Raw genomic sequence first — 22,049 nt, forward strand, 5'->3', positions numbered from 1 at the left:
ACTACCCAGTCCTGGGCCAACCTCACAATTGTCGCTTTGCTTGAGCCCATCGATGCTGCCACTTGGCCAATCCATCTCGCTGGGGGTCTTCCTCTTTTTCTCTGACCCGCCACCTTACCAAACACGATATCCTTCTCCAGTGACTGGTCCCTCCTGACAATATGTCCAAAGTATGAGAGACAAAGTCTGGCCATCCTGTCCTCCAAGGAGCACTCCAGCTGCCCTTCTTTCAACACGGATCTCTTGGTCCTTTTGGTAGCCCATGGCACTTTCAATATTCTCCTCCAACACCATAACTCAAAAGCATCAATTCTTCTACGGCCTTATTCACTGTCCAGCTTTCACATGCATATGAGGTTATTGAAAATACCATGGCTTGGGTCAGGCACACCTTAGTCCTCAAGCTGACATCTCTGCTCTTCACACTTTAAAAAGGTCTTGTACAGCAGATTTGCCTAATGCAGTATGTTGTTTGATTTCTTGACTTCTGCCTCCATGAGTGTTGATAGTTGATCCAAGAAGAATGAAGTCCTTGACAACGTCAATCTTTCCTCCGCTGCTAAGAATGAGATTGCCTGCAACCTTATCTTGGAGGAAGGGTACTAGGTTCCTTCAGCTAGCTCTAGTAATGGACTGTTACAGGCAGTTCTAGCCGTACCTACCACATCCAGATCACCCATTGGAGACAGAATGGTGGCAGAGATTAAGACTCCCAGAAAAACTGGGAGTCTCTCATAAACAGGTTCAGACTAACGTCTTTGTAGTGAGGAATTATTTTATTTGGCTCTCCTAACCATAGTCTTTGTAACTTCCACCAAATTACTAGGTTATTGTTAAGTGCTGTGGATTTAGTCCCGACCTGTATAGGATTTCTGAGGAGTCATTGGTGGGTTTGAACCGCCGACCTTGTGGTTGGCAGTTCACTGCTTATCCTATAACACCACATTAGGAATCCATTGACTCTGTGGGGCCATGCATTTGGGGTGCATGAAATTCTTACATGGGGATTGTTCATTTTTGCAATCCCTTTGGGTTTTAAATAAGCCATCTCAAACATTAGAAATGGAGGTTCTTACTAGCACTAAGGTGTCCTGGCGGGGCACTGTGGGTTAATGTGCTGACTGCAACATCAGTTTGAACCTCTAAGTCAGTGGTTCAAGCTCACCAGCTGCTCCTTGGGAACCCTACTCAGGGTCGCTATGGGTTGGAACTGAGTTGACGGTATTTAACAACAACAAGTAACATTAAGAAAGAAAAGTCAGGAATGGAGCCTGTCCTATAGAGCACAAGGTCCCTGCTTTGAACCTCTGGTTCAGAAGACAGAGGGCTATGACAATAGAGAAGCAGTGGTGAAGTGGAAGAAAAGTAGCAACAGCAGAGGCAGTAGGACCGAAAAGTCAGAGGTTCAAACTCATCATTCTCTATGCAAGATAAAGATGTGGTGTTCTGATTCCATAAAGGTTACAGCTTTAGAAACCCTACTCTGTCCTGTAGGGTGGCTGTAAGTATGAATGAACTAGATGGTAACAGGTTTATCTATCTAGAGATGAATGGTATATGCCCTATTTTCAAAGATGCTAACAAACTATACAGAATAGCCTGAAAAAAAAATGTACATTCTTATGCAAGATGCTAAAAGCTGTTGTGTTTTTTATGTAATGCTTTGCAATGCTGTTGCTGTTGTTAAGTTCCATTGAGTCAGTTTCAACTCATAGCAACCCTGTATAAGGTTTCCAAGGAGAAGCTAGTGGGTTTGAACTACTGAACTTGTGATTAGCAGTCCAGTGCGTATCCTACAGTGCCATTTTGTTGTTGTTGTTGTTAAGTGTCATCAAGTTGGTTCTGACCCATAGTGACCCTATATAGGGTTTTCGAGGAGCATCTGGTGAGTTTGAACCTCTGACCTTGCAGTTCAAATGGCTTTTCAGTCTGGTGTATTAACCCACAGCATCAGAACCAGGACTCCTACAGTGACATAAGGTGTCCTAAAACTGAGGAGGAGGAGGGGAGGACAGTTTGAGAACCAATATGCCATGGGACCTATGAGATTTGATGTTTTAGAAACCATTGAATTGAACTTGATCCTCTTCTTTCTACAGATGAAAATATTGAAGCAGAGAGACATGGATCATTCAAGGCTCCTGAATCCCTTTACTAAACTTTGAGATTGCCAATTGCAGGTAGTTGAAACACACTCACAGAGACAGATGTTTTAAGATTTAGAAAGAGAAAGGACGAGATCTTGTGAGGTAGTGAGTTTCCTTAACTTGAAATATTCAGCTGTTAAGGATTACAGGAAGCTTTTACTGATGCCCTTCGCTAAGACAAGGACCTCCTGGTAGTCTCTTCATACCTGTGTTTAAACATTACAGTATGTGAAGGGGTTCAAAATGTTTGTGGGAAAATGGAAAGAAAAAATAGTGTGGCATTTTCCCGCACACTTGAACCTTTTCGTGTTAATAGGTCGTTACAGTTAGGGTGTCACAGATATGAATTCCTTGCAGGCCAGGTCTGGTCTGAAGTCATCCCTAGCTCCCCAACACCTAACCTAGAGCCTAGCATACAGAAGGTGCTCAGGAAAGAGATGGAAGGAGCACTCTAGTCATAGCTCCATGCTTGGCCTATGTGAGCTCTAACACTCATTTCAGAGTCTGTGGTTTTGGAGTCCTGTGACAAAGGCAGATTGAGACAGTGAAAGGAAAGTAAAATAAGTTTACTAGGAGATGATGGCTGTGGGTAAGGGAAGGGACAATCAGAACGGGGCCTCAGAGTCCATTTTTAGAACTCTTAATTGTATTCTTACCCTGGCTTCTCATTAAGGGAGAAATTATAGTTCTAGAATATCAATCAATATTATGCTGCCAGAGGAAGAAAGGGAAACTGGAGGGGATGAGGAGAAGTATGGGGGAGAGTTCTGAAGCCAGGCTGCAGGGGGTGAGGGGGAGGTGGGGATGAAGCATGAGCACATTCAGCACCCCAGCACCATCTGGAAAGGAGGGGGTCAGAGTGAAGCAGCAGACCTTGGGGTACCTACCTAGTGGTCCTGGGACCCAGACTGAAGCTGAATGAGGAACCAGTGTCTGCTATGGGACAAGGCAGGAGGCAGCTAATACGTATGTTAAACATATGGAAATGAGAGCAAACAGCGAAGTCTAGGAGACAAATATTGAAAAGGGTCTAGGCCTGAGACTAAACCAACATCAGGAAATGAGAGGCTGCTGAAAGCAAATGAGCAGCTGAGGTGGAGAGAGGGAGAGCACAGTGGAAGCAAGACTGAGGTGTGAACTTGTAGGAGTGCATGCCAGCTGTGGCTGCAAGCTGGTCACCAGTGAAGGGTGGTGCCCCAGAAGAGTTTTCTGCCCAGGTCAGCTCTAGGCAAACTAAGAAAGCAGTTGAGTTTGCTACCTATGACAAATTTCCCATTTATTTGTTCATCTCACATCTCTCCTGTATTTTCCCTCTCTTTCATTCTGCACTCAGATGGAAATCTACACTCCCTTGGACCAGAACCCTAGGGTTTGCCATTCAGTTCTAGTGATGTAAGGAGAGACTCCTGAATGTCTATGGAGAAAAGGTTAGGGGCCAGCAGTTAACATAAAAAAGGAATCCTTGTTACTCAGGGGTTAATGTTCAGGTGGAGTTCTCAGATGGTACAAATGGTTAATGTGCTTAGTTGCTAAGTAAAATATTAGTGGTTCACATCCATCTAGAGGTGCCTTGAAAGAAAAGACTGAAGATCTATACCTTAATTATTTTTTGTTGTTATTAAGTGCTGGAGAGTTGGTTTCAACTCATAGCAACCCTTTATAGGGTTACCAAGAAGCAGCTGGTAGGTTTGAGCTGCTGACCTTGTGATTAGTAGCTCAGTGCCACTGATTTTCAGCCATTGAAAACCACAGTCCTATTCAGACACATATAAAGTTGATTTTGCAGCATTTTTTTAAATTTGTTTCTATTTAAATGTTTAGACTGCTTTTGTCTAAGAAAAGGTGATAACCAACTCCTTTCTACTCTAGAAGAGACATAAGAGAGATGGCAATTGAAATGGCAGATATGCTTAAGCCATGGGTGAGTATCAGCATTTAGGCAGAGAGATAAGTTTAGAGTAATCCACAGATTGAGCATCTTTCTGTCTGAGATGACCAGGCTGGGCCCCAGCTGATTCCAGAACATTGTAGTGCAGAGCAGCCTGCATTACAGTCAGGAAGGGCAAAGCTCTAGAGGTTGGAGAGCATGAAAACAAGGGAGGCTCTGCCACTTAAATGGAGGGATTGCTGCTTCTTATTGCTCCATCACCAAGACATAGACTGTGATTCCATGAGGAGATCTAGGAAAAGAGAGAAAATCATGGGAGGGCCTAAAGTCTTCCTTCCATAGTCCCTGAGCAGAAGTGTTTCATAAAGACAGTCAATATCACTAGATTGACTTCATTGTCAGATCCATCCCTTTATAAGGTAAAACTTGTATAAAATGCTACTCCAGATAGACAAGTTTTGCATAGGCTGTAGAGCTAATGTAGAAGGCAAATGTCAGAGCTTAAAGCACTGCTCATGAGACCTGTGGGGACAGTCACTTGGGAAGCACAGGGAGGCATTGGGTCCTGGAGACAGGTACATGCACCTAGAGAGGAGTGTGGAGGATACTGATGATGAACCTACTTCATTGTTTGTCCTATGCCAACCTAAAATGCAACATCACTTGTTCTTACTTTCTAGAGAAGGCAGTGGATTTTTAAAGGTTAAGTAGGAATCTGAGGTCATTCAAGGACCCTGTCCATTCAGCACTAGGATCATGCAAAATTATCATTTCATGTAAATCCAAGACTCTGGAAATCAGATATGTAGACTGGGATCAATTTAACTAACTTAAGTTGCATAAACACTTACTGTATCTGCTTCTGGGTTCCATTCTTAGATTCAGAGATAAATAAGGTACTATTTTTTGTATGGAAAAAGGACTCAATGTAGGAGGCAGATCCACCCACAGATTGCTGAGGTAAGACAAACATAGATAGGCCTAGAGCAGAAATGTAAAATGGATCAAGTGAGCAGAAGAGGAAGGAGTTATGTGGATTCTGTCCAGGGGCATCTGGGAAGGCCCATGAAAGGCATGTGATTTTAGCAAGGCCTTGAGAATTGAGCAAGATTCCCAGATAAAGGTAGGATACAAGATGAACAGAAGGATCTCTGGTAGCATAGTGGTTACGAGTTGGGTTGTGAACCGCAAGGTCAGCAGTTCGAAACTACCAGCTGCTCTGTGGGAGAAAGATGAGGCGTTCTGCTCCCATAAAGATTTATAGCCTCGGAAACCCTGTACAGGGTCGCTATGAGTCGGAATCAACTCCATGGCACATAACAACAACAACAACAAGATGAACAGCGTGTTGAAGAGGGGGCAGGCAATGTCTCTGGGGGAAACAGGCATTCATTCCTGGTGCTTTAGTGGGAGCTAGGACTGAAAAGAGAATCTCAACCGGATCAGAAAGGGTTTGATGTGGCAAGTTAAGGAACTTGGCTCATTTTTAAGACACTGTGAAGTTATCTGTGCTGTCTGAAATTCAGAATCAGAGCTTTACCTTGTTTAACCATTACATCTGGACTTACTGAATAGAATCAGCCTCATCAGACCAGTTCCTTAGAGACTGCTCATTTCTTCAAGGAAACAATGTTTATTGTTAAGTGCCATCAAGTCTGTTTTGACTCATAGAGACCCTGTATAGGGGTTCCAAGGAACGGCTGGTGAATTTTGACCACTGACCTTGTGGTTCAAACTGACCTTGCAGTCCAGTGCATTATCTTGCAGCACCGCACTAGGACTCTTGGCAAATCATAAGTGCTCAATAAATATTGTTATTAGTAAATCTTCATAAAAACTCTATGAAATAGATTTCACTATATCTTTAAGATAGATAATTTATTAAAACTCAGAGTGATGAAGTAACTATACCAAGGTATTATAGCTGGCTGGTGAAAAGCCAGCTTTTGTATCTGGGTCTGATTCTGTAGACCATGTTCTTTTTACATGCCTCTTGTCATAGCAGTTCATCCACTAGGTAGGTTCTTGGATCATGGCCAAGATATATTAGAATGGTAGAGATGCCAGGATTTGATGGGATGGGAGGGAGTTGTTCATCCACTCATCACTCACTCCTATAATCAGAGTCTAATTCTCTTTTGCAAACACCTTCATTAAAAAGTTATCACCAAGTTGGCTATGCAGTCGACTATGGATTGAGAAGTTCCTTGTGAAGCCATTGCTGAATCATGATACCATTCTCCTCACTCCCTCTCCTGATCCATGACTCTGCCCCTCTGAGGCAGACATATTCTGAGTCATTCTGGTTTGAGCTAGAATCAGAGGGGCCACATGGGGGACCTCTCACTTTTACTTGTGGAATTAGTGTCTACAGCTGCTCTGGGGATTTTATATGTGGGGACAGTTGCTTGTGCCTTGTGGAAGCATCTCACATATACGGAGAATCATAGGGTATGATTCCTCTGGATAAGCAGCCAACTTAATAGTCAAGCTTCAGCTATAGGATGACATGGATTTCATCACCGGGTGGGAAGACGATGTATGTTTTCCTTTTTCTGTTTTTGTGAGATAATTCTCTTGCGTCTACTTCTCTTTTTGCTCAGAGCTGAGGCCATAGACCCCACCCAGAGCCATGTGAGCTTGTTTGTAGTTTAACATCAAACTGAGGGTCAGGACAATCTTATCCTTAGGATCAACTCAGAGAATTCCATATCAAGTGAGTTTTACTGTCTGCATTGCTCTGACCCTGTGCCACAGTATAGACATGTTTTTAGTCTTGTTTTTAAGATCAAGCCTCTACTAGTATGCACAAGTTTATACAAGGACTGTAAATTTTACCTGGATTACCTGCCCACAACCCATTGCCTCAGGACTGGGCCTTCACCTTGCATGCATTTCCCAGTGTACACCAGTCATTGGAGTTTCTGCTTTGGAACCCCAGGAACCATGCATCCACTAGTCAGACTTCTCTGATAATGACAACCTACCTGCATCTTCATGTTCATATGTCACAGTGTCTGAATCCAAATCATAGGCTCCTCTACCTTCTCTCCAGGCCACTGCCCATTGACCCTGGCAGCGTCTTCCTAATGCTGACCACTCTCTATCTCTTTTTATGATGCCCTTCAAAACCAAATTTCTTCTTCCTGCCTGCTTAAACCTGGCTGAACCCTAGAGCTTTCGAGTATGTTTCAGCTTCAGATAGCAATAGAAGTCTTTACAGTCCAGCCAGATGAGACTCCCTGGCTGACTTGGAGCCCTATTAGGAATTTCTATATCAAATCCCAGGTGACTCAAACACACATTTAATGGAGCCTAAGCAAATGTCATACTCCACCAGTATTTATTATAAAAGAGAGAAAGTCATTGTGAAATATCTTATTAGCTAACATTAATGAAAGTGTCACAGAACAATGCCATTAATCTTGGCTCAGGCATTGCCCTAGCCTACTAGGCAAAGAAGGAGCCTGGCTATGAGTGGTTAAGCTCTTGTCTGCTAACCAAAAGGCTGACATTTGAACTCACCTGCTGCCCCTAAAGAGAAAGATATGGCAAGGATTTATAGCCTTGGAAACCCTACGAGGCATTCTATTCTTTTCTTATGGAGACCCTATGAGTTGAAACCAACTCAAAGGTAATGGATTGGGTTTAGAGAAGACAGCCCTTCCTGGTACCTGAGTAGATGTCAAGCTCCTTGTGATTTGACTGCCCAGTCCTGCAGAAACATAGAGGGTATATGATCTGAGAGGGGAAGAGGAGACATTGCACATGTTATGTGAAGAATTGGTCAAAAAGCCTGACCAGGTTGGAGGCAGAAGGTGATGAGCTGGAGGAAAATGGGTTGTCTTATTGCAGTTCTCAATCACTGAACTAGGCATGACAGCCTGGGAAGAAGAAAGTCATTTTGCTACCCAATGCCAGATGCAGCTGAGACACTCAGACTTGTAAGTAGCTCACTATATCCCAAAGGTCACATACAAAGCAGTCAGAATGCTTGTCTTCCTCCAAGCCCACCATTTACACTCCTTAAAACCACTTTTGTTGCTAATGTATGGCAACTTCTTCTTTCTGAAATAATAAAAATGATTGTTATTTTAATCTAAACTGATCTTGGATTAGATCTATGAGGATAAGTAAATAAAGGTCTGCTACAAAATCATAGAAAACTTTATTAAACATAATATCCAAACATGAAGCTATTGTGTCTTGATGGATCCTCTACCTAGGTCTATATATTTCTGAAGATGGTGTTTCCATCTCTCTAACCCTTCCTTGAAGGAGCTCTGGTAGCGTAGTGGTTATGAATTGGGCTGCGAACCTTAAGGTCAGCGGTTCAAAACTACCAGCCACTCCGCGGGAGAAAGATGAGGCTTTCTACTCCCGTTAAGATTTACACCCTCAGAAACCCTGTACAGGGTCGCTATGTGTTGGAACCGACTCTACGGCACATAACAACAACAACAACAACAACAACAACAACCCTTCCTTGAAGTGTTCTGCACTCTTCTATTAACACTCAATCCATAAATTCCTTTTCTAATCTTCTTTGAGTTTGGGAGCAAAGAATTTTGAAGTGATAAGATCAGGGCTATAGGGTGGATGGGTTACATTTTCCCAACAACATTCTTGTAAGACAGCACGTGATACCCTCAAAGAATGAGCAGGTGTGTTGTTGTAATGGAAAACAATTTCTCAGTGCAACTTTCCTGACCTTTTTCACACCAATGCAATTTTCGGATTTCTTAAAACTTCATTATAAGCCCCCATGATTGTTCTATGCCTTTCAAGAAAATCTATTAAAATTACTCCTTTGGAATCCCTAAAAGACAGTCATTATAACCTTCTGAACTGATCTTTCTACCTAGAATTTACCTAGCCTGGCAGATCCCTTTAAGAGCCACTGTTTTGAATAGACCTTTTGAAAAATGTTTTGCAAAGATCCTAACAAGACTAAGGCAAGTAGATTATGAGAGAACTTGTCTACAGCCATCCATACAGCCATACAGTATGCACAGGGACAGAATGATGTTTAAACTAGATTTGTTCAGAATAAACCTGTATATGAATGGGAAACTTAATAGTAGTAATATTTTTGCCTTACCCATGTATTGGCAGTAAGAGTCATCTGGGATTTATTTACCTCCTAATTATGGTATTTCTTATGAATTCAAGTTTCCCAGGAAGATATGGACCAATATTCCAGTACTTGCTGGAAGTTTCACAAAGAAAGTTGGAAACATCTTTTTGAGGTCTAGCTGCAGTAAGCCCTGCCTTAGTTCAGGTGATACTGACAAGCACTTAAAATGGCCTTTGGCTGATAGAATCAGTGAGATACTGTCACCAGGGGCTGAATTAGGGTTGCCTCCATTCATCAAAGTTCCCTGTGATCAACCCTTTTTGCTATTACTTAAACAATACACACCTGTGTAAGAATACTGTCATCAAAGGAGAAGTAGGAAGGCTCTGGAGATGCTTTGGAGTACCACAGGTAGACTGTCACATAATGTCTGACACCTAATCATCATGTTTGTGGAGTTCTGGGAATTCCTCCCTGGTTCTCAGATATCTAGTCTGCATGGTCCTAAAATTCCTTCACTAGAAAATCACTCACCGTCACCAAATGCCAGCTGCTCAGAGGTCCTTCAGTGCAGTCATCCTCAAACGCTCTTTAATCACATACTGCCTTGAGAATCCAGAGGAAGTTACCAAGGATTTGCCTCAAAATCTATAAATGTGCATATACCCATATTTGCATTCAGTTGTAGAGAATTCGTGAATCCACCAAACCTATTCATAGATTCCAGGCTAAAATTCCTTGATAATATTATTTGCTCACAGTGATGTAAAGTGACTTAGCCAGGATCACACAGTTAAACTTGAATTTACTCTCATTGCAGTGCAAATCCAATGCTTCTATAAATCTTTGTGTCCTGGACTTTTAAAGGCCTCCAGAGCTCTGGTAGCTTAGTAGTTATGAGTCAGGTTGCTAACCTCAAGGTCAGCAGTTCGAATCTACCAGCTGTTCTTCTGGAGAAAGATGAGACTTTCTGCTCCAGTGAAGATTTACAGCCTTGAAAAACGCTATACAGGGTCGCTATGAGTTGAAACCGACTCCACACATAGAACTACCACCATCACCACCAGAGTTCCCCTGGAAAGTGAGAAAAACCCTGCGGGGAGGGTGGTAATCTTGAACTCTACTGCAGGCAGCTGGCTGAGACTGCCCCAGCATTAAAGGTGGGGTGGGGTAGGGAGTGGAGAGATGGGTTGAAATCCTATCCATGAACAGTGTGTTATGAGATTGGGAGCAGGATTATAAAATTCTGACTGCAGCCAGTCTTGGATTCAAATCCTGTCCCTGCCATGTGACTTTTAGCCAGCCAATTACCCTCTCTGAGTTTCAGTATCCTCATCCTCACATCGGAGTCCTTTGTCATGCTTATGATGTTGTGATAAATGAAAGGAGACCAAACACATAGGCTATGCTAAACAATTTTTTTCTCACTTTTTCTCACTTCACCATTCTTTTGAGAGTGTACTGTTTTTGCAGGGCTGTCTAGGCCTTAGCAGCCCAACCCCTGTACTTGTGACCTGGCTATGTCCAGAGAGTTGTTGATAAGTGTCATCAAGTCAATTCAGACTCATAGCAACCCTGTAGAGGCATTCCGAGGAGCAGCTGGTGGGTTTGAACTGCCAACCTTATGGTTCACAGCCTAATTCCGTCCTTCCCCTTTAATGGCTCTCAGCCAGCTCCATGCTTCTTCCTGGCTGGCCCTGAGTCTTAGGGCTCCTTCTCAGGAAATATAATGCTAGCAGCATAGAAGTTTGGGCCTTAAATAACTGCCTCCTCACACAAGGTTAGCTGCTGCCACTCCCCAACCCCTCCCCTCCTGCCTGTCACCAGGCTCCCAGACAGCCAGCAGTGTGGCCAGCTTGCCCCCTGCTGGCCACTCAGCCCTGAAACGCAGCTGTGAGCCTTGGCCAGGGCAGCCTTCCAGGATGTGGGACTGAAGATGCAGGAATGAAAAGTAAACCTTAAGCCAGGACTGAAGTGGGGTCAGATTAAGGACTTGGGGACAGAGCATCAGCCACTTTCCAAAGGCAGGAGACAAGGCTTTATTGATGAAGTTGAATTTAGGGGCCAGTCTGCAAATACCTTCCACATACACTATCCAGGTAGAAATGAAGCCCCAAGGACAACTTGATACAGTAGGAAATGACAAAGAGCAGGGGGTGAATAAACACTGTGAGGGAAAGGGGATGGGGAAAGGCAGAAGTATACACAAGGACTTAACTGTATGTGTTTTTACTTAGGCATGTATGTGTGTATGCATGCATGGGTGTGTGTGTGAGAGACAGAATATGTTTGTTTAGCACAAATCAGTCTTCTTCCTTTTGTACCCAGAGACCCACATATGAGATAAGGGGCCTGATGCTTTGAAAATCACTTGCCAGCTGCCCACTGCAGGACACAAAGGGACAGACTAGTATAAGCAGAAAACTGAAGCAGGTAAACTAGAAAGACAGGAAGCAGAAGGCGGTGGCACCCCCTCCAAGTAGGAGCTCCTTGATGAAGGGACTCAAGCAAGCACATCTCTTATCTTTCCAGAACAGTTAAATTCCCCCACATCAAACACAAATAGATTCCAGCCCTGCAAGGCTGGGCTGCCCTACTCCTATTTAGAGCTGCTTCTCGCCTTTCAGTTTGGTCTTAAGATGCGATGGATACAAATTGCAAAGGTTTGGTCAGCTTTTGAGTAGAAAGCAAATTTTACAGCAGGGGAAGGGAGTTAGGGAGAAAAGAGAGGTGGGAGGTGGCAGGAGGGAGAGGGGAAAAAAAAAAAAAAGGCTGAAATAGAAAAATTGCTGCAAAGCCTCCTGCAGCCTGTCAGGAGTATTAACTTAGGATGATGTAGGAGAAACGACTAAGTGGTTTTTGTGTCAGCTACACTGAATCAAACTTGTTCAAATATATGCATGTGAGTGTGCGTGGCAGCAAGCAGGAGCCCACCTCAGAAATGGAAAACAGCCTCTTAGTTTTAAGGGTTTTTTTTATGTTTTGCAAATATGAGAAAAGCTATGCATAAATTAGATTAGGAAGGGGAAAAGCAACGGGGGTGGCAGTGATACCAGTGGCTTCCACAGAGGAGATGGGTGGGGTTGTGCTCTGGGCCCTGGCTCCAGGCCTGACATCCACATCTGCCTCAGGTGGCTACTGCAGGGTCAAGGGGGGCTGGAGAGGAGGGTAAGACCTCCAGAGTCCTGGGAAAGAAATGCATTGTGACAACTGATCACTTTTCACACCACAGGAATTCCAGATTCCTCTACCCTAAGCATGAACCTCCATGTTTCTGTTCCCCAAGGGAACTGGTTGAGAGAGAAAGGGTCATTACCCAGCATCATAGCCTCTGACAATCGCCCCTTCTACTGAGTTATTGCTACTGTCCATCTAGTGCTCCAACGAGTGCTGGTGGTGTAGTGGTTATGAGTTGGTCTGCAAACCTCATGGTCAGCAGTTGGAAACTACCAGCAGTTCCATGGGAGAATGATGAGGCTTTATGCTCCCAGAAAGATTTACAGACTTAGAAACCCTATTCAGGGTCGCTATGAGTCGGAACCGACTCCACGGTACACCACCACACTACCACCACCATCTAGTGCTACATGACAGGTTGTTGTGGTTAAGTGCTGTCAACCTGCAGAGGGTTTCTAAGGAGCAGCTGGTGGGTTTGAACTGCTGACCTTGTGGTTTGCAGTTCAGTGCTGATCCTATAGCACCATACCAGGAGTCTACAATTTAAAATAATGTTTAAAGTTATTTTTGAATAAAATAAATGCAATATGCACTGTATTGCTCTAAATGCTGTACAAATATTAATGTATTAAATCATCACAGTAACTTATAGAATGAGGACTGGCATAAATAACCATCTAGCTCTGGTAGCGTAGTGATTATGAATCGGGCTGCTAACCTCAAGGTCGGCAGTTTGAAACTACCAGCTGATCCATGGGAGAAAGATGAAGCTTTCTGCTCCCATAAAGATTTGCAGCCTCAGAAACCCTGTGCAGGGTCACTATGAGTCAGAACTAACTCCATGGTACTTAGCAACAACAACAACATCCATAGAAGGAAAATGAAGGCCAAGAAGATGGATTTGTCCAGGCACACACAACTAGTAGATGGCTATGGCAAACAAACCCTTGTTATTGTTGTTAAGCGCAGTTGAGTCAGTTCTGACTCATAGAGACCCTGTAAAGGATTTCTGAGGAATCGCTGGTGTGTTTGAACTGCTGACCCTGTGGTTAGCAATCCAGTGCTGATCCTACAGCGCCACATGAGGTGACCCCTAATGAGTCATATTCTTGTTTAATTACCACCCCTTGAGTGTGAGCAAAACCTGTGACTTAATTCTAATCCATAGATTATGGCAAATGTAAAGACGTGTTACTCTCACAGTTATGTTGTATTGTGTAAAATTCTGTCTTAGACCAGTGATAGAGAGATGTTCTCCAGCTGTCTTGAAGAAGTAATTTGCCATATTGTGGAGAGGGCAGCATGGCAGATGACTTCCGGGAGCTGAGAACCTCAGTCCTACAACCACAAAGAACTAAATTATCCCAGCAACTGGTGATCTTGAAAGAAGACCCTGAGACTCATATGAAATTGTATCCCTGGTCAATTACTTGTTTGCAGACAGATGAGACTTTAAACAGTGAGCTGAGCTAAGTTGCGCTCTTACTCCTAAACCACAGAAACTGTGAATAAGTATATGTTTGAGTCTGCTAAATTTGTGGTAATTTGTTTTGCAGCAATAGAAAACTAACACAATGGCTGAAATAAACTTTGAGTCCAAGTTCTTAATGTTGTCCGATTTTGCAATTTGCAGAACCATTACTTCTCTTAGTACTTAAAGCAACTCTGGAAACTGGGTTCTTCTATTTCTATTTTATGGCTAAGGAATCTGTGGCTCAAGGGGCTTAGTTGACCAAGGTCATGCATCTGCTAAAGGCCTCAGTTGGAATTCGAATATCCATGGTCTTTCTTCTCTATGGTATCTGTCTTCATTCACTCACTGCTATGAACTGTGGTATCTTCTAGGCATCTTACCTAAAATTTAAAAAAAGCTTAGTCACCTCATTTCTTAACCTATTGATGTTGAGTTGATTGAAATTCATAGTGATGCTATAGAATGGAGTAGAGCTGGTTTCTAAGGCTGTAAATCTTTATGGAAATAGACTGTCATATTTTTCTCCCATGGTGGTGTTCCGTGGAGTCTGTTCTGACTCAGAGTGACTCTGCATAGGATTTCCAAAGCTGTCAAATTTTATAGGAACAGAAAGCCTCATCTCTCTCCCATGAGATGACTGGTAGTTTCAAACTGCTGACCTTAAAGTTAGCAGACTGACTTGTAACCACTACGCTACCAGAGCTCCCATGGATGGTTCTAACTGCTGGCCTTTTGGTTAGCAGTTTAATGCTTAACCACCAGGACTTCACTAATCTCTGAAGTCCTGCCCAATTTCGCTTATTTTGTGAATTTTTCACTTACTACTTTTCCACTTCTCACATGTTTTTCTTGCAACTTTTTGAACATATCCTTTCCTTCCCTGCCTTTCTGCTTCTCCCATTCTTTGTCTTCCTTTTCCCTTCTATATTTTCCATGACTTACCAATTCACCTCCCTTTCATTCCAACATCCATTGTTGTTGTTGTCAGGTGCCATTGAGTCGGAACCGACTCATAGCAACCCCATGCACAGCAGAACGAAACAATGTCCGATCCTGGGCCAACCTCACTACCGCTGCCACACTTGACGTCATCAATGATGCCACCTGGCCAATCCATCTCATTAGGGGCCTTCCCTTTTTTCTCTGACCCTCCACCTTACCCAGCATGACATCCATCTCCAGCGACTGTTCCCTCTGGGCAATATGTCAAAAGTATGAGAGACGAAGCTTAGCCATCTTGGCCTCCAAGGAGCACTCTGGCTGCACTTCTTCCAAAACAGATCTATTGGTTCTTTTGGCAGTCCATGGCACTTTCAGTATTCTTCTCCAACACCACAACTCAAAGGCATCAATTCTTCTATGATGTTCCTTATTCACTGTCCAGCTTTCACATCCATATGAGGTTATTGAAAATACCATGACTTGGGTCAGGCACACCTTAGTCCTCAAGCTGACATGTCTGCTCTTTAATACTTTAAAAAGTTCCTGTGCAGCAGATTTGCCCAATGCAATACATCATCTGATCTCTTGACTGCTGCTTCCACGAGTGTTGATAGTTGATCCAAGAAGAATGAAGTCCTTGACAACTTCAATCTTTTCTCCATTGATAAGAGTACAATGTAATGGGTATGGAAGGTATAAAACATTTATTTATATTTTATATTTCTTTTATCCCCATTTATTCTTTATCCTGTAATTCGTTCTCTGTTTTGGTATTCAGCATCCTTGCTGTGGATCCTGATAGGCAGCAATCTGACATCTGAAGGTTCTAGCCTATCCTAAAAATGATGTGGGGGAGGTAAGGCTTCATGGTGGATAGGGTAAAAGTGCAGTGAAGTTCGCCATCAACAATACCACAAAATATCAGGTGAAGCAGTTTCAGGGAAGAACTCCAAAATTCTGAACCACATATGTAGGAATATTTTAAAAGTTTGAAGGCTTATAGCTAGTGGACAAAAGGAAGAGTCGAGAACAGAATAAAACTATAAGAACAAACTCAGAGAATCTGGGCGTTCAGTCTATGATCAAAACAATTACAATGTAAAAGAAGGCAAACATGTAGGAACAGAAATCTGTATGGTGAGAAGATCAGGTAGATTACAGGAAAAAATAGAATGCACTAAATGGATGGAAAAGGTAATGGAATATAAGGTAACCTCAAAGAAAATAAACACTTTGCAATATGCCAAGAAAATGAAAATCCAAAAAGAACATAGAAACTGCTATACTTTCATGTAAACCTCACAATAAAAACTAATAATAATAATAAAAAAGAACATGGAAACATTAAAACTGTGAGGGAACTTACAAGAAAGAACACAAAAAGTATGACCTCAGCAAAGGAAGGCACACAGAACAAAGAAAGCAGCAACACCACACACACACACAAAAAAAAAAACCCATCATAATGGCAGCAATTAATCCGTACCTATCAATAATTACAATGAATGTAAACAGATTAAATGCACCAGTTAAGATATGGAGGGTGGCAGAATGGATAAGAAAACAAGATTCTTCAATATTCTGTCTGCAAGAGACTCATCTTACAAACAGAGACAAAAACATATTAAAAGTGAAAGGATGGGGAAAAAATATACCAAGCTAACTGCAATCAAAACGAACAGGAGTGGCAGTACTAATCTCTGATAAAATAAACTTTAACGCAAAAGCCAGCATAATAGATAAAGATGTACATTATCTCATGATTAAAGGGACATTGAAGAAGATGACATAACCATAATAAATATCTATGCTCCCAATGAAAGAGTTCCAAAATATATAAAGCAGACTCTAATAGATTTGAAGAAAGAAATAGACAAATCTACAATAATCATGGGTGGTTTTAATACACAGCTTTCAAAAATGGATAGAACAACCAAGAAACTTGACAAAGACACAGAGAACTAAACAGAAAACAAAAACCAAAAAAAAAAAAAAAGAAAAGAGGGAGAAGACACAAATAACACACATTAGAACATTAGAAACACACGGGTAATGTCACAACAGAATCAAAGGAAAATAACATACTATGAAAAGTTGTACTCCCAACAAATTTGAAAATTTTGAAGCGATGGATACATTTTTAGAAAAACACGACCTATGTAAACTTACACAGAGTACAGTAGAAAACCTGAACAGACCCATAACAAAAGAAGAAATTGATCAGGTCATCAAAAGAAGTCCAAGCCCAGATGGCTTCACTGGTGAGTTCTACCAAACATTCAGGGAAGAGCTGTCACCAGTTCTACTCAAAGTATTCCAGAATATAGAGGAGGATGGAAAACTTCTTAATACATTTTATGAAGCAAGTATAACCCTCATACCAAAACCAGGGAAGGATGTCACTAAGAAAGAAAATTATAGACCAATATCCTTCATAAACATAGATGCAAAAATTCTCAACAAAATCCTAGCCAACAGAATCCAACATCACATCAAAAAGATAATACATCAAGATCAAGTGGGATTCATAAAAGGGATGCAAGGATGGTTTAACATTAGAAAAATGATCAACATAATCCACCATATAAATAAGGAAAAAGAAAAGAACCACATGATCATATCGACTCGTGCAGAAAAATCATTTGACAAAATCCAACATCCATTCTTGATAAAAACACTCAACAAAGTAGGAATTGAAGGGAAATTCCTCAACATAATTGAGAGCATATACACAAAACTAACACCCTACATTACTCTCAATGGAGAAAAACTGAAAGCCTTCCCTCTGTGAACAGGAACCAGACAAAGATGCCCTTTGTCACCACTTCTATTCAATATTTTGCAGGAAGTCTTAGAGCTATACGGCAAGCCAGGGAAATTGAAGGCATCCAAATTGGCAAAGAGGAAGTAAAGCTCTCTCTATTTGCAGATGATATGATCCTATACATAGAAAACCCCAAAGACTCAGTAAAAAAGCTACTAGACCTCATTGCAGGATTCATCAAATTTGCAGGATATAAGATCAACATACAAAAATCAGTTGAATTCCTCTATACCAAAAACAACAACTCTGAAAAGGACATTACAAAAACAATCCTATTTGTAATAGCTGCCCAAAAGGATAAAATATCTAGGAATAAATGTAATCAGAGAAACAAAGGACCTATACAAAGAAAACTGCAAAACACTACTACAAGAACCCAAAAGAGATCTCCAAAAATGGAAAAATGTACCATGCTCCTGGATAGGAAGACTTAACATTGTGAATATGTCAACACTGCCCAAAGCAACTTACACATAAAATGCATTCACAATCCAGATTCCAAAGACATCCTTCAAAGAGATGGGAAAAAACAATTACAAACTTTACATGGAAAGGAAAGAGACCTAGGATAAGCAAAGAACTTCTAAAGAAGAATAAGGTGCGAAACCTCTCACTCCTCGTCTTCAAAATTTATTACATGGCTATAGTGGTCAAAACAGCTTGATACTGGTACAATGAAAGATCTCTGCTGGATATTGGGATGTGGCAGGTTTGGTGAGGGGAGGGAGGGGAAGGTGGAGCAGACACAGGATAAGGAATACACACAGGATAGTTTGTGTGCTAGGGAGGGGGGCAATACACAAGAAAGCTAAGGGGAATGGAAGAACAAGGCAGATGGGAAAACAATTAGGCAGATTTGAATGGGCTAAGTTGGACAGAGGTAAATAATGATGCATGCACAACCTTGGAACAACAGGACTCTGGGATACAGGGATTGAGACATTGTTGGAATGGGCAAAAGGGAGAAATAACATTAAGATGCTTGGCTGTCTTTTGAATCTTGGTTTCCCTTGCATACCATTATAAAATAGACACTTGAGGGGGAGAGAAAGGAATAGCCAGAAATATCACCATAGAAAGCTTGTAAGTGCATCTTCTGCTATAACTGAGTAAATACCTAAAATGGGGCTACAACGTGTCCAGTGAGGGAGGCTTCCTGCAGAGCCTCTGCATTCCATAAGACCATAGGTGGAATACTGAATAGCATCCAGAATCTTCTGAGGTGGGAAATTTCCACTTCAAAGGACAAGCAGACCAGCCTGGAGCAGCTAGACGAACAGAAGATACTTTTTGAAAGAAAGACTGTCAGGAAGAATACAAAACAATAACACCAATCCTACTGATTACTACAAGAACAAGCAGGTTGCTCACCCAGGAAATATCAAGGCAAGGGGTTAGGTCCCCTCAGGGAAAACTCCCTTCCAAGACTAAGACTCAATGGGAATACACCAGCAGACATGCGCTCTTACTGGTGACTACGTTGGTCACCAATAAGGGGAAGTGAGGGAAAAACAGCAATGTAGCTGTGAGCTAAGCCCTATAACGTACAATAGACTCCAGTGAACCTGTTGGCCAATAGTGTGGCAAGACCCGTGGACTCTTGGGCTCAGAGTCAGTGACATAGCCACAGAGTACTAGAGTGGAGCGTGAAGTGTCCAGCTAATAAGAGAGGGCATATGCATAAAAACACCCACACTTGCAGATAATACCCACTTGACCTGGCTTCAATGACTGAATGATAAAAGCTCAACTAGAAGAAGAAAGAAGAGGAAGAAAAGAGTAAGCTGATACAATTTGATGAACTTGACCTACACCTATGGATGCAGTAGCTCAGAAGAGGGAACAAATCTTTACAGTGAGGATCATTCCCACCCCCTCCATACACAGAGTAGACAGGGATGGACAACTTAGACATTGGCTACCCAAAATGGGGGCTGGGTGTGCAAAGGCAAGCAGTGACTGGCTTACAAGCTTTCAAGAGGGAGCCTAGATCCAGAGGGCACAGAGGAAGGTAAATCTCCACTGAGTAGTATCCAATTTGTCTGGGAAGGGCTAATGAAAGGAGATGGGGATAGGTCTCTAGTGGTACAATAGTGAATAATTGCTATCAGGACTGACTGTGAGTGTTGGAAAGCAAAAAAGGTAGACATTTTGTAGCAAAAGGAGGGGAGCGGTTGACTTGCAGTCCAGGAACGGAGGTTCCTGGGACCATCAAGGGAGAATAGCAAAGTGTGGGATCCTACCCAGAGAAAACACTGATGCCAGTGATGGAGGCAGAGATGATGACATGGAGAGATGGAGTGGCTGGGGACTGTAGGCCCAGAGAGGGAGAGGGGCTGTGTGCTGACAACCGGGGGCAGGCTTTCAGGGTATACCCTTTGGTTGGTTGATGATGCTTGGAGAGGATTGTAACCATTGCAATGAAATGATATACGATAGGATGAATGTAAAACGAATGTTCTTCCATGTAAACTATCACAAAATTCACAATAAAACATTAAAAAAAAGAATGACGTGGGAGAAGTTATCTGATTTTAATGCAGCTCAGTAGCAGGTAAGATACTTGACTAATGAGGCAAGTATCTTTCTCTCTGCTGGCATTGTCTGTCAGTGGGGCCCTCATCCAGCTTCCCTTTCAGTCCCTTCTAGCCACCTTGATATGGAAACCAGTCCCTCCACCTCTAATTGAAGGGGCAGGTCCAATGCCTATTTCTCTATTGTTCTTCTCCATTTCTCATTTAGCACATGACATTACCTTAGCTAATCTGTGTTATTGTGTGTTGATCATTTAGGCCTGACAGCCTGGAAGATGGCTGAGGGAATGGATGCCCCTCCACTGACTTCCTCTACCTGGCTTCTTTCTCGGACAGAAACTGGGACGATGGTCAGTGAAGAAACTGTTCCTGGCACCTCCACCAGAGGGTGGTTAAACCGTGCCAGGATTACTTGTCATGTGGCCAGAGGATGGGTGGCCCAGTTCCCAGGAGGTTTTGAGGGCTCTTGTTATGATACATGACAATGAAACCATTCTCCACATTGAATTATTTGAAATTTACCTCCTACATTCCAGCGTGGACTTCCAAGAGAGCATTTTAGCCAGTCCTCCATGGCTCTGCATGAGCACACACATATAGGGATATGCCCATGCACGCTCATGTGGGCCAGGCCCAGGAGTCCAAGATTGTGTTTCCTTGCTAATGGTTTTACATAAGCTTTGAGTGCTCCTAATTCCTCCCTGAGTATGTATCTCTGCACCTGATGCTTATTCACTTCAGAGTACATTCTGACTCATAACAACCCTCTAAGGGAGCCTGAGGTCCCCATAAGGTTCCTGAGGCTATAAATCTTTTTAAAAATTTTCTTGTAAATTGGATGAAGGTTTAAAAATCAGATCAATTTTCCATTCAACAATTCATACACATTTTGTTTCATCTCATTGGCTGCAATCAGCACAATGAAGCATCTTTCCTTATTACATTCCTTCTTTCCCTTCTGATCTTTGTCTTTGGTCAAATGTTGCCCTTTTGATTTCAAATGGTTGAATCTTCTAAGGTGTGTTTACATCTCCATGTTATAATAATTCCTTCAGTGTGGCACTGTGGGTTAATGCATTGGACTGCAAGGTCAGTTTGAACCACAAGATTGGCAGAGCAAGTTCACTAGCTGCTTCGCATAAATCCTATACAGGGTCGCTGTGAGTTGGAACTGATTAGATGGCACTTAACAACAACAACATAGAACTGTCTTCTGGTGTGGTGCTGTAGGATAAACACTGGACCTACAAGGTCAGTTTGACCCACACTCACAGTATCTGTGGTTCAAACTCACCAGCTCCTCCTCAGAAACCCTTCACAGGTTACTGAGTCTGACCTGATGGGACGGCACTTAAAAACACTAGACTTGTCTATTGTTTGGATAAAGATTGAGTCATAAAAGTGGGTTCATTTCCAAACCTGAAGAGTGGCAAAGGGCCATAGTCTTAGGGGCCCCACCAGTCTCTATCCCATCATCAAGCCTGGTCTTTTCTTTATGATTTTTGAGTTTTGTTCCACAGTTTTCTCCCACTCTATCTAGGACCTTCTATTGTGATCCCTTTCAGTGAGGCTGCAAATCTTTATGGAAGCTAACTGCCTCATCTTTCTTCTGCAAAGTGGCTGGTGGCTTTGAACTGCCAAACTCTTGTTTAACAGCCCAGCACTTAACTCATAGTGCCACTAGGTCTCCTTACCTGATGCTTAAGTCTCCCTAACTTGATGTTCTTTTGTGTGTTTTGAGCAATGCAAATAGAATGAAGAGTTTTAAAATAAAATTTCAGAAAGCTTAAAGCATGCTGGGGGTTGATGGTACCCTGGACACTGACCCTCAGAGCCACACCAGAACTCCCCTGCTATTCCATATGTGCCTCAAAATAAGGGTCTGTCAATCTACTTCTAAAAATTCAGTCATTGAAACCCCTACAGAGCACACTTCTAACACACATGGGGTTACCATGATTTAGAAATGACAACTTGTTTTTTATT

This window comes from Chrysochloris asiatica, unplaced genomic scaffold (assembly GCF_000296735.1).
Source record: "Chrysochloris asiatica unplaced genomic scaffold, ChrAsi1.0 scaffold00035, whole genome shotgun sequence".
NCBI classification, from domain to species: domain Eukaryota; kingdom Metazoa; phylum Chordata; class Mammalia; order Afrosoricida; family Chrysochloridae; genus Chrysochloris; species Chrysochloris asiatica.